Source organism: Octopus bimaculoides, chromosome 16, assembly GCF_001194135.2.
Source record: "Octopus bimaculoides isolate UCB-OBI-ISO-001 chromosome 16, ASM119413v2, whole genome shotgun sequence".
Classification (NCBI taxonomy): Eukaryota; Metazoa; Mollusca; class Cephalopoda; order Octopoda; family Octopodidae; genus Octopus; species Octopus bimaculoides.
In genome coordinates, this window is record NC_068996.1 from 38,586,435 (window position 1) to 38,597,510 (window position 11,076).

At 36.0% G+C, this 11,076-nt stretch overlaps 1 protein-coding gene across 1 annotated transcript in view; it reads left to right on the plus strand.

The window, feature by feature from the left end:
• Positions 1-1,020: 1,020 nt before the first annotated feature.
• LOC106883594 (E3 ubiquitin-protein ligase HECTD1) overlaps positions 1,021-11,076 on the plus strand; it is a 78,851-nt gene continuing 68,795 nt past the window's right edge. Inside the window, exon 1 of the mRNA XM_014934671.2 lies at positions 1,021-1,552. The gene's annotated coding sequence lies outside the window, so the exon portion shown is untranslated. The remainder of the gene's footprint in view (positions 1,553-11,076) is intronic.

Here is an 11,076-nt window from a genome sequence, read left to right on the forward strand (position 1 = left end):
TGGATCCCCATAACCATTCGATATTTAAGACCTAGTTTTATAGAAACTTCTTTCAAAATTCCTATTTTGTTTATTACACATTAACTTGTTGTAGGTTGAACTTTGTAAAATGTTAGAGAAAGGAACTAAGTTGTTTCTTGCAATAAATACCAATACATACATCTAAAGCAAAGTTTTTTCAGAGGCCCTTAAAATATTATTGTGGATCCCAATTGACCATTTTGTTGCGTGGACCCCTTCACCCAAATCTTATATGGACCCGGTTGAGAACTACTGCTGTAGATAATCTTTTCTACTCTAGGCACAAGGCCCGAAATTTTGAGGAAGGGTTGAGGTTAGGGTTAGATCGACCCAGTACGCAACTGGTACTTAATTTATTGACTCCAAAAGGATGAAAGGCAAAGTCGACCTCGGCGAAATTTGAACTCAGAACATAAAGACAAACGAAATACTGCTAAGCATTTTGCCCGGCGTGCTAACGTTCTAACGTTACTGGCAGCTCGCCGCCTTGGATACTAAGTCTGTACTTTTCCCTTATTTTGCATGTCAGTTTTGGAGACTGCCTGAATCTTTAGATCATCTCCCCTTCTCAATTGAAACTGATCTTGATTACCATTTGGTAATTCTCAGTGGAAATAATTTTAATAAATCAGGAACGTTGTATGTTTTTTTCTTCTAAATCTGTATTTGTCGATATATTTATGTATATTCTATGAGAAATACAGAGTAACAATTTGTGACGATTGAGGATACAATATTATTTCTCGTATCCAGTATGTTTTTATTTTATATCTCATTTTCATTTATATATCTACGTTAACTACACACAGAGAAAAAGATTGTAAGCGTGTCTGTGTGCGAGAGAGAGAGAGAAATTGCAAAAGAGTAGAAAGAGAGAGAAGAAGAAAGAGAAATAAATAGTAAGATAAAGGGTGAGAGGGATGATAGAAAGGAATGAGGAAGGCTTGAAGGAAAGAGAGAGTGGGGAGGAAGAGGAGGAAAGAAAGCGTGAAACGAGTAGCAGAAGACTAGAGACAATGAGAAAGAGAGAAATAAGATACAGGATGAAAGCAAGAGGGATGTTAAGAGATGGAAGCAACAGTGAGTGTTAGAGGAATAGTTATAGTGAAGGAATGAGAGAGAGAGAGAGGTTGTAATAAGTAAGCGTGACAGTACTACTATCTCTCCTCTTAATGAAACATATATCTATACAGGTGGCGTGCTTATCGTAGCAGAAGCACCAATGTCTCACACTAGTAAGCTGGTTGTGAGTTTTTGTCACAGATCATTTGACGGACCTTTAGCTCTAAAGTGACCTTAGACCGATTTCTGTTTTCTTCTTTTGTCTTTATTCTTCCTTTTTTTCCTTCATTTCTCGAGACTCTGTTAATTAAATTGTCTCGCCAAGAGAGGGAAAGAGTGAGGAAGACAGAAAGAGAGAGAGAGAGGGAGGGAGGGAAAGTGTGTGAATGTGTGATTGAGCGTGAGAGAGAAAGAAAGAGATTGAAGATCAACATCACAAGCAAGAACAACAGCAGACTGACAACTGTTGGTGAGTAATATGGCAATAAAAAAAATTGTTGCTATTTTTTTATTTCATAAATCGACATTTGTAGGGCAGTAGATTGATTTGCTTTTGTTTTGGTCCTTTTTTTCTTTATGTAACTCATACTTTTTTTTACATGACGATTTGTCTAATTCCCACACGGAAGACAACACAAACACTACGAGACAATACTGAACGATGCGAACCATGTGATCACTCGATTTCCTAGTTACAATGGTCAAATTTTTCAAATCGTAGCTTACCTTCACAGAAAGAGAAGGACATGTTGCATAATGAAATCGTATAAATTAAATCCGATTGCAATGGCTGAAACGCTTTCAATAATGGGTTTCTTTGACCAGGGCTAAACCTTGAATGGTGCAAAACAACAATGCACGTTACAAAATTAACTGGAGTCAGTGATCCGAATCAAATCGAAATTCTCTCAGTGAATGATCATATGAATATATACAAAATATATGTGCATGCACCATAAAATGATCGCAATTTCAAACTTAAGACATAAAGTCACATTTGTGAAAAAGTATAACGAATGAAATTAGACTGGGTACAGAATGGTGACTATTTTATTGATTTTTGATGGATAAAAAACAAAGTCTTTATCTTCTATAATTAAGTAAACGGGAAATGTCCTGAATGACTTAACAAAAAAAAAAAAATGTCACTGAATGTTCTGAGAAAAAGAAAACAAAAACCTAGTGGTAATTCTTAACAACTCTGAAATTAAAGGGAAGGTAATCTCGTACTCTCAAGAAATTTATCATTGGAAACTAATTTACATGCTTTAATTAAATCCAATCTTTGTCCGTAGAAACATGTTTTTGTTTATTAGCCCTCATCAGCATACTATAACCTAACCAGTATATCTTCAGGGAGTGCTATAGTCATTTATATGTAAAACCTGTATATGTTTAAAATCATCATCATTACTATAAATAGACTGGTGAAACTGACAAACAATCATTTTCAGATATCAAATATCATTGGAGTTGATTTTCTCTTCTCTCTAGGATTGATGAATATCAATCATCTAAATCATCTACACCTCCTTCCCTCCATCCAAATTTGAATCCTTGTATCAAAGTGTGTTGTTATTGCTGTTTAGCTGCAGGTTAGCTTTGAATGATTGAGAAGTTATGAGGCCAAAGATGTTCTATCTGTGGCTGTTCTGATTTTTTTTGTAAGTTTTTGACAAGATTAAAATTTTGTTTCTAACTCTTTTGATACCAACCTGCTCAAAACTGCACTCGGTAAAAATTCCATTTCAATTTAAATTCCAGGTGGCAGGTTAATAATGCCTAAGTTCTACTAAATCCTCCATTATTTTACAAAATTAATTGAAACAAAAAGCAGTTTATTTCGTTAGTAACATAGTAACAAAAGAGTTAAGATAGTAAGGTGATATTTGAAGGAGACTCGACTTGTATGTACAGTGGTTTGCTAATGTAAAGGCTCCTTTGTTGATTTGTGCATCAGTGTTGCACAGGTGGTGGATAACAGTAAAGTAAAGATTAAGTAAAACCTCAAACAAATTGCCTTGCACAATTTGAGTAATTTTTCTTTACACTCTGAGTTAAAATCCCACCAAGAAGCAGAATCATTTTAGAACATCAAACAAAATGCTTAAGAGTAATTACTTGCAATGATTTACATTCTGAGTTCAAATCATACTAAGATCAACTTTGTGTGTTGTCCTTTTAACAGGAGGGGAGTGGGAAGGAGAGGCTTATAAAATACAGTTCTAATCTTGTATTGGAATTAATTTATAATCCTATGATTGCATTCTAAAAATATGAATGCAATTATAATAATTTATAATCCTGTGATTGTATTCTAGATATGAATGCAATTATAATAATATGCAGTGAAAACAGTAATGATGATTTTAGTGAAATTCAGTAGGGTCAGTTTGGCCTGTCATTGTTTCCACTTTGGTAAAATGAATACTTGCCAAGTACTGGAATTCAGTAAACTTCATCCTTGACAAATATTTAAAGGCATGAACCTTGTGGTCAAGCAGGTCAAACAATGTTAATATTGTTTATTGAAAAAAAGTGACAACAAGCTGTCAGAATCATTAGCAAGCCAGACACTCTATATTCCTTTTTGAATCTCAATTTAGGTCTTCCATGGTTTCTTGCATAATTGAGAGTAAAGCAGTTGTCCAGAGAGTCTGTTGTTGTCCATCCTGTGTACATGGCCCAACCAATGTAAATTTTTAGTAATATATATATATTATTATATTGATACCTGCAGTCAGATGTCACAGCTTTGACTGTTCATAGCTTTGGCATAACTTGATAAACTTTTTCCATACTGGTCGTTTTTTATTTCGATTTACCATGTTTTTATGATTAATTCCTTTCCACTTCACGTTCCTTTTTGCAATATCTTTGAATCTCATTCTAGGTCTTCCATGGTTTCTTTTTCTCTTGCATATATATATATATATATATGTGTGTGTGTGTATATTTCTTTTCTTTGATACGTTTTGTGTATACAGACCCTAAAAAAAAAATTTTTATTTAAGTTTTAAATTCTGCTGAGGTTGACTTTGCCTTTCATCCTTTTGAGATTGATAAAATAAGTACCAATTGAGTACTGGGGTTGATGTAATCAATTTACCCCTTGCCCAAAATTGATGGCCTTGTGCCAAAATGTGAAACCAATATCATTTTTTTGAAAAGCTTTTTTAAAAAATAGAATCAGTAAAATATTGGGAAAAAATTTTTGTATTTATATTCTGAATTCAAATCTTACTTGGGTTAATAAAATAAGTATCACTAATAAATATACACAGAAAAGTAGCAAATCATTAACATACTGGGTAAAATGCTTAGTGGTATTTTGTCCATCTTTACGTTCTGAGTTCAAATTCCACCATGGTTGATTTTGCCTTTCGTCCTTTTGGGGTCGTTAAAATAAGCACCCCCTGTTGTACAGTGGGGGTACTGGGGATTGATGTATTTTACTCACGCCCTCTCCCTGAACTTGCTGGCCTTGTGCCAGAATTTGAAACCAATATACAGAGAATTCATTGAATTTATATGTTGGGTGGGTGGGTGTTGTGTGTGTTACTACCTCCTTGCCTTGACTTTCTTTGTAAATGAGTGCAAGCAGTGTCTTCTTTCCAGTCTTCCATGAAAATATTTCTGGTCATGGAAATATTACCTTAGTTGCAAAGAGATGTGTATTGGCAACAGGAGGGGCATCAAGCTCTTGATGCCTTCACAGCTCTGTTGAAAATCCAGTCCATGAGAGCATGGAAATGTAGATGCTAAAACTGGTGGTGATAATGATGTTGATATATATATGTACATACAGATACATGTATAGCTATCTACGTATCATACTTATTGTATAAACACAGTTGACTGGCCAGTTACTGTGGTGTTCTTACTGACATAACATCTCTTATGGATATGCTGTGTTAAACAAAATTAATATTGAATGGAGACGGAAGCTTGCCCCAGCAGAGGTTAGCAAAAATACCAGATGCATTTTGGCTTTTCTAGGCCTCTTCAGTAACATGTACTTGCAGCCAGCCACATGCCTGAATAAGGCTTTGTCACCAATATAGGAAACAGTAAATAAAGCATTTACTGATGTTGCAAAAAGCTGCCTGGCTGAATAAAAAAATCCAGTAATCACAACTGAGATAGTATTAAATTAAAATTGACATTTATGTATTGTATTTAATGTATACACACCGGAGGCAAGGAATTCTCATTCAGATATGTGTCTGGCTTTGAGTACAGGTCATTAATGAAACCCAAAAAACAAGCTGAAATGCATCTGGTGTTGTTGCTGGCTGCTGCTGCTGGGTTAAGTTTTCATCTCCTTTCTTCATGAATTTTGTTTTTAGCACAGTACAACCATAAGAGGGGTTATTTCTGGAGAAATACTGCAGTGACTGGCCTATCAACTATGTATGGAGTATGATACATAGACAGCAATTTTAATTTAATACTGTCTCAGTTGCATCTAACAGATATATATATATATATATATATATATATATATATATATAAATGTGTGTATATATATATACACACACACACACACACATGCATATATAAATGTATGTATATATGTGTGTATGTGGTTAAGAAGTTTGCTTCCTGATAACTTGGCATTTAGACTCAGTCCAACCGCATGCTACCTCATAGATGTCCCTCCACTATCCAGAACTTTGGGCATGAAGTTGATAGATGGAAATTGAAATAAGACACTTCTTTATATCTATTATCACCATCATCATCATCATCATTGCCATCATCTAACATCTATTTTACATGCTGGCATGCGTTGGACACTTTGTCAAGAGCTGACAAACCAGAGAGCTGCCCCAGGCTCCAATTGTCTGTTGTGGCATGGTTTCTATGGCTGGATGCCCTTCCTAACAGCAACCACTTTACAGAGTGTTCTTGGTGTTTTTTATGTGGTACTAGTATTAGTGCTTTGTACATGCCACCAGCATAGGTGTTTTATATGTGCCACCATTATGGGTGCTTTATACGCATGTCCTCCGCAGTCAGAGCCCATGTCTCACTGCCATGTAACATAGATGTTCTCACACAAGCATCATATAATCTACCTTTCACTCTGAGAGAGAGTCATTTTGCTGCCAACAGAGGTAGTAGTTCTCTGAACTTCCGCTATCCTATTGTTATTCTAGAAACAATACTTTCAGAGCATCCACTACCATTACTAATTTGGTCATCTAAATATCAGAAACTGTCTACTATGTCAAGAGAGCCTCCTGGGCCTTTGAGAGAGTATAAGTCCCTTGCACTCTTAGTTCTTACTGTCCCAGTGAAGTCATTCTTTTCCTTTTTCAAATATACCTATCTGTACTGAGGATTTCACACATTTTCCTATCTATCTATCTATCTATCTATCTATCTATCTATCTATCTATATATATATATATATATATATATATATACACACACACACACACACACACACACATATACAGGCAAATATATTGTTGAAAATGCGCTTAAATTTGAAAAATTTGTAATTGTTTAAAATTTACATATATACCAAACTAGTTTCAACAATATTTTTTGTTTATCAATGGTAAGCATATAAAATTATGAACTTTTCAACATCTGATAGTCTGATTGATGCCATGATACTGTAATATGTGTGTGTGTGTGTGTGTATATATATATATATATATATATATATGTGTGTGTGTGTAAATTTATAAATATACGTGTTTGTATGTGTATTGTCTGTGTGTGCGACTTATTTGTCATATGATGACTCAGAGTTTTCATTATTAGCCAGAAGTTGGTTGGTATTGAAATATGTTTACAAATATTGTTTAACTTTATCTTAACTCAATCTAAATAACGTTGAACTAGTAAGTCTGTTTACATCTTGCTGTTACAAATGTTACAACACATGGGTAGAGGTGTTGTTTGTTCTTTTGTCAACAGATCATCTGCTCACTTTGTGCCTTCAAAGCCATGTGTAATAAGAGATCCCTTACTTATAAAACCACCGTTTGCTATTTATCTCTCTCCTTCCCTCTTTCTCTTTCTCTTTCTCTCTCTTGTTGCTCACGCGTGACCATCGTCCATTTCTTTCCTGCACGGATGTTCTAAAGGACTGGACGTCCTCTATCTTTCTCTTCTATCTTTTCTCTTTTCAGAGAAAATATTTCTTCCAGCATTCAGTATGTTTCCTCTCGTTCTGGTCTAACGAACCTTGCACGTCTCCACTGTCCTGTTTTTGTTCCCAATTTTGACCCTCCATAAAATCCAAAATTGATTTTGGAAGTTATGGGAACAACTGTCTTCGAAGACTTATATTGTTGTTGATTGCTTGAAATGAGGAGTAGATAGACAGCTGACAACTGATGAAGGGTCGTTCTTTGTGTTACTTGTCTTGTTTTCAATTTTTTTTCTCTTGTTGTTTGCATATTTAACTCGCTTGTTTTTGTATTTCATGTTGTTTACAGTTGGTGACGTCCTGTACCCATATATGCATTTATATATATATATATATGTATGTGTGTGTGTGTGTGTGTGTGTTTATGAATGTGTGTTGCAAGACTCCCTGATGTGGAATCATGTGTTGAAACATATTGTTGTATTTCGGGATGGTCATTTTCTTTTCTTTTTTTGCCAAATAAACACTTGCGTGTGTGTTATTGTAGCAGTATGACCTTCCACTCATCCCCATCATCTCCCACAATTATCGCTGCTGCTGCCCTAGGACCCCAAAATTTGGTACAGTTCCTATATCTCTCTGTGTTTGTGTGTTTATCCACAGTGTTGCTATCGTGGTAATTGTTGTTGTTATATCTAAATATATATTTACTTGTGTATGCTTGTGTGTGTGTGTATGTGTATATATATATGTGTGTGTGTGTGTGTTTTATGTATGTATATTTATGCATATGTGTATGTATTTGTGTGTTTGTGTATATTTAAATATATATATTCATTTGTTTTTACAACTATTTTTCCATGCTAGCACTTGTTAGACAAATATATTATTGAAGCATTGTTTTACAGCTGGATGCCCTTCCCATTGCCAACCCTTACCTGGTTTTTCGGATGAGTTATCTCTTATTCCACTCATTTTCAAAGGTGCAAAGCCTGCAGACTATTTGTTGACAGTTTTTTTTTTGTTGGAACAGTGTAAATGTAAACAAGTGCATGTGCGCACACACACACATCTTACTATGTCTCACTCTACCACAGGTCCCATTCACATTCAGTTAGTGTCAATTCTGTATGCAAGTTTCATTCTCCTTATGCCACACATCTGTAGCTGGGCAGATGCACTCTACATCCAGTTTCTCTTACGTTGCATTTTTTCTCTCAACTTATTTGTATTCCTTTGTTCAGATCACATTAATATTTCACATTCAAAGGAATAATAAGTTCCTTTCATTTCTTTCTAATCTTCATATAAACATATTTAGCTGGTTGATCTTAAATCTAGGGTAATATCTAAAAAGTTAACACTACCAAGATTTGTGTCAACTGTGATTTTTAAGCTCATTCTGTGGAAGAATACAATAAGATTTTTCCTAAAGCCATCAAGTTCATGCCCATTCATGTTAGAGGTGACTATAAGGCCATCATCACCTGAGAGGTGATTCTAAGGCCATCTGAAATGATGGCCTTGTAATCACCTTTAACATGAACAAACATGAACTTGATGGCTTTAGGAAAAATCTTATTATATTCGTCCAAAGAATGGGCTATAAATGTGTGAGGGGTATGGGGATGTGAGAATGTGTATTATCAACACCATATCATCATCATAATCATTATCATTTAGCAACTACCTTCCATGCTAGCATGGGTTGGATGATTTGACAGGATCTGACAAGCTACAGTGTTGCATTCAGCCTCAGTGTCAGCATTGGCATAGCTTTTATGATAGGATGCGCTTCCTAATGCCAACCACTTTATAATGTGTATAGTGGATACTTTTTCCATGACACCAGTACTAGTGAGGTTGCCAAGTAACTTGCAAATAAATGAAAAGAAAAAGAAAAGCACCCTCACTCCCTGTCAACTTAGTGAGAGTGTTTCTGAGAGAGGGAAAGGTGGTTTTATGCCAGGTGCTGAAAGCTAAAACATGATAGCTAGACAATTACAGGTATCTTGCTATAGATGACATGCATGCCTATCCTGCTTTAGCAGGATAGGCATGCATGCCTACCCATGCTAAAGCAGGGTAGGCATTGGTGAGACTAGCGGGAACAAACAAAGATAGTGATGATAGGGTGCCAAAGCATACTTTCAAGGTACAAGAGGATGAATGCAAGGGAGAATGTAGACATTGGATCAGGAGGGAAGGAGAAGGTAAATGTGAGAGAAAAGTGGCAAGTGGTTAGAGATGGGGCTAGATGTGTTTGTAATGAGTGATGAGCATGGGTGGAAGTGTAGTTGAAGGAAAATATTAGCATGCAGTGGAAAGGTGAGAAAGATAAAGTTGTTCAGGAAAGAGATGACAAGCAGCAGCAGCAGCAGAGGAAGTATAGAGAGCAGCAGTATCATAATCTGTGGATAGATGAGAAAGTAAGGAGATAACACATTGGGTGTGAAAATGGAAGGAGGCAGGAAGGAGATGAACAGTGGCAGAGATGGAAGTCAGAGGTACATAAGGATGGCTACAGTGAATGGAGTGATAAAGGTTGATGGGGATGGAGTCAGTGGCAGATATGAGAGAATGTTGTGAATGATAACAGATAGGGGAGATATTAATGAGGAGGTAGTGGGGGACCTAAGATGTTGCTCAAAGAGGAGGAAGTGACAATTGAAGGCACAGAAAGGGCATGGGTGATCTGTGGAAAGAAGTACAGACAGGGATGATAACAAGAATGAGGGTGGGAGTTTTACAAGAAGAGGTTTCAGGGAAAGAGGAAGGTAACAGGTCATTCAAAAGCAAAGAATGAAATATATGCCAATTCTACTATCAAATGATTGCAGCAGCTGATTAGTACTGTAGTTAGGAGAGTGATGGAGGGATGGATGTCAGAAAGGCGAGATGTTAAGGAATGCTCAACACATATAGGTATAAAAAGACCAGCATATACAGATGTAAATATAATGCTTTTAGGATCTCGCTTTCACCATAGTAAATTGCCAATCATCTTAGTCCCATATCATCTCCATGAAGTTTTTAACATCTTGAAATCAACCTTCATTACTTCATCTCCCATCTCTTTGGGTCTTCATCTTTCACATGTTTGAAACAATTGGCACATTTTAAAACAGCTGTCCTCATCCACATGCACCACATGACCAAACCTTTGCAGTATTTTGTTTTGCACACTACATGTGATTCCTCTTCTGCATAGTTTTTCTCCTCAACACATTTGCACTTTGTTATATGTGCACACTAACATCAGACATCCAACAGAATAGTCATCATTTTAGCGTCCAAATTTCTGCTCGGATGGAATTCAATGCAGAAGATTTTCTATGAGTGGATGCCCTTCCTGTCATCAACCTTGCCTGCTTCCAAGCATGATTACATACTCATATAGCCAAACATGTTTTTCACAGAAGATTGGAAACAGCAGACATCACTCAAATGATACTCATTTACAACCATCATGTAAGGACAAGCCAAGGGAGTAGACACACACAGACACTCACACACACGCACACACACACACACGCGCATGATGGGCTTCTTTCAGTTTCTGTCTATTAAATCTGCTCAAGGCTTTGGTTGGCCTGAGGTCGTAGTGAATGCCACTTTCTCCAAGGCCGCTGCACAGTGGGACTGAACCCAAACCATATGGTTGGGATGCAAGTTAACCACAGCCATGCATCAATTTTATATATGTATATATAGATACATATGTCTCTATATAGGTATATATACATGCATTTGTGTGTGTATGTGTGTATATTTATATATATATATATATATATATATATATATATATAGTTAGAAGAGTGATGGAGGGATGGATGTCAGAAAAGTGAGACATTAAGGAATGCTTAACACAAACAGATAGGTAT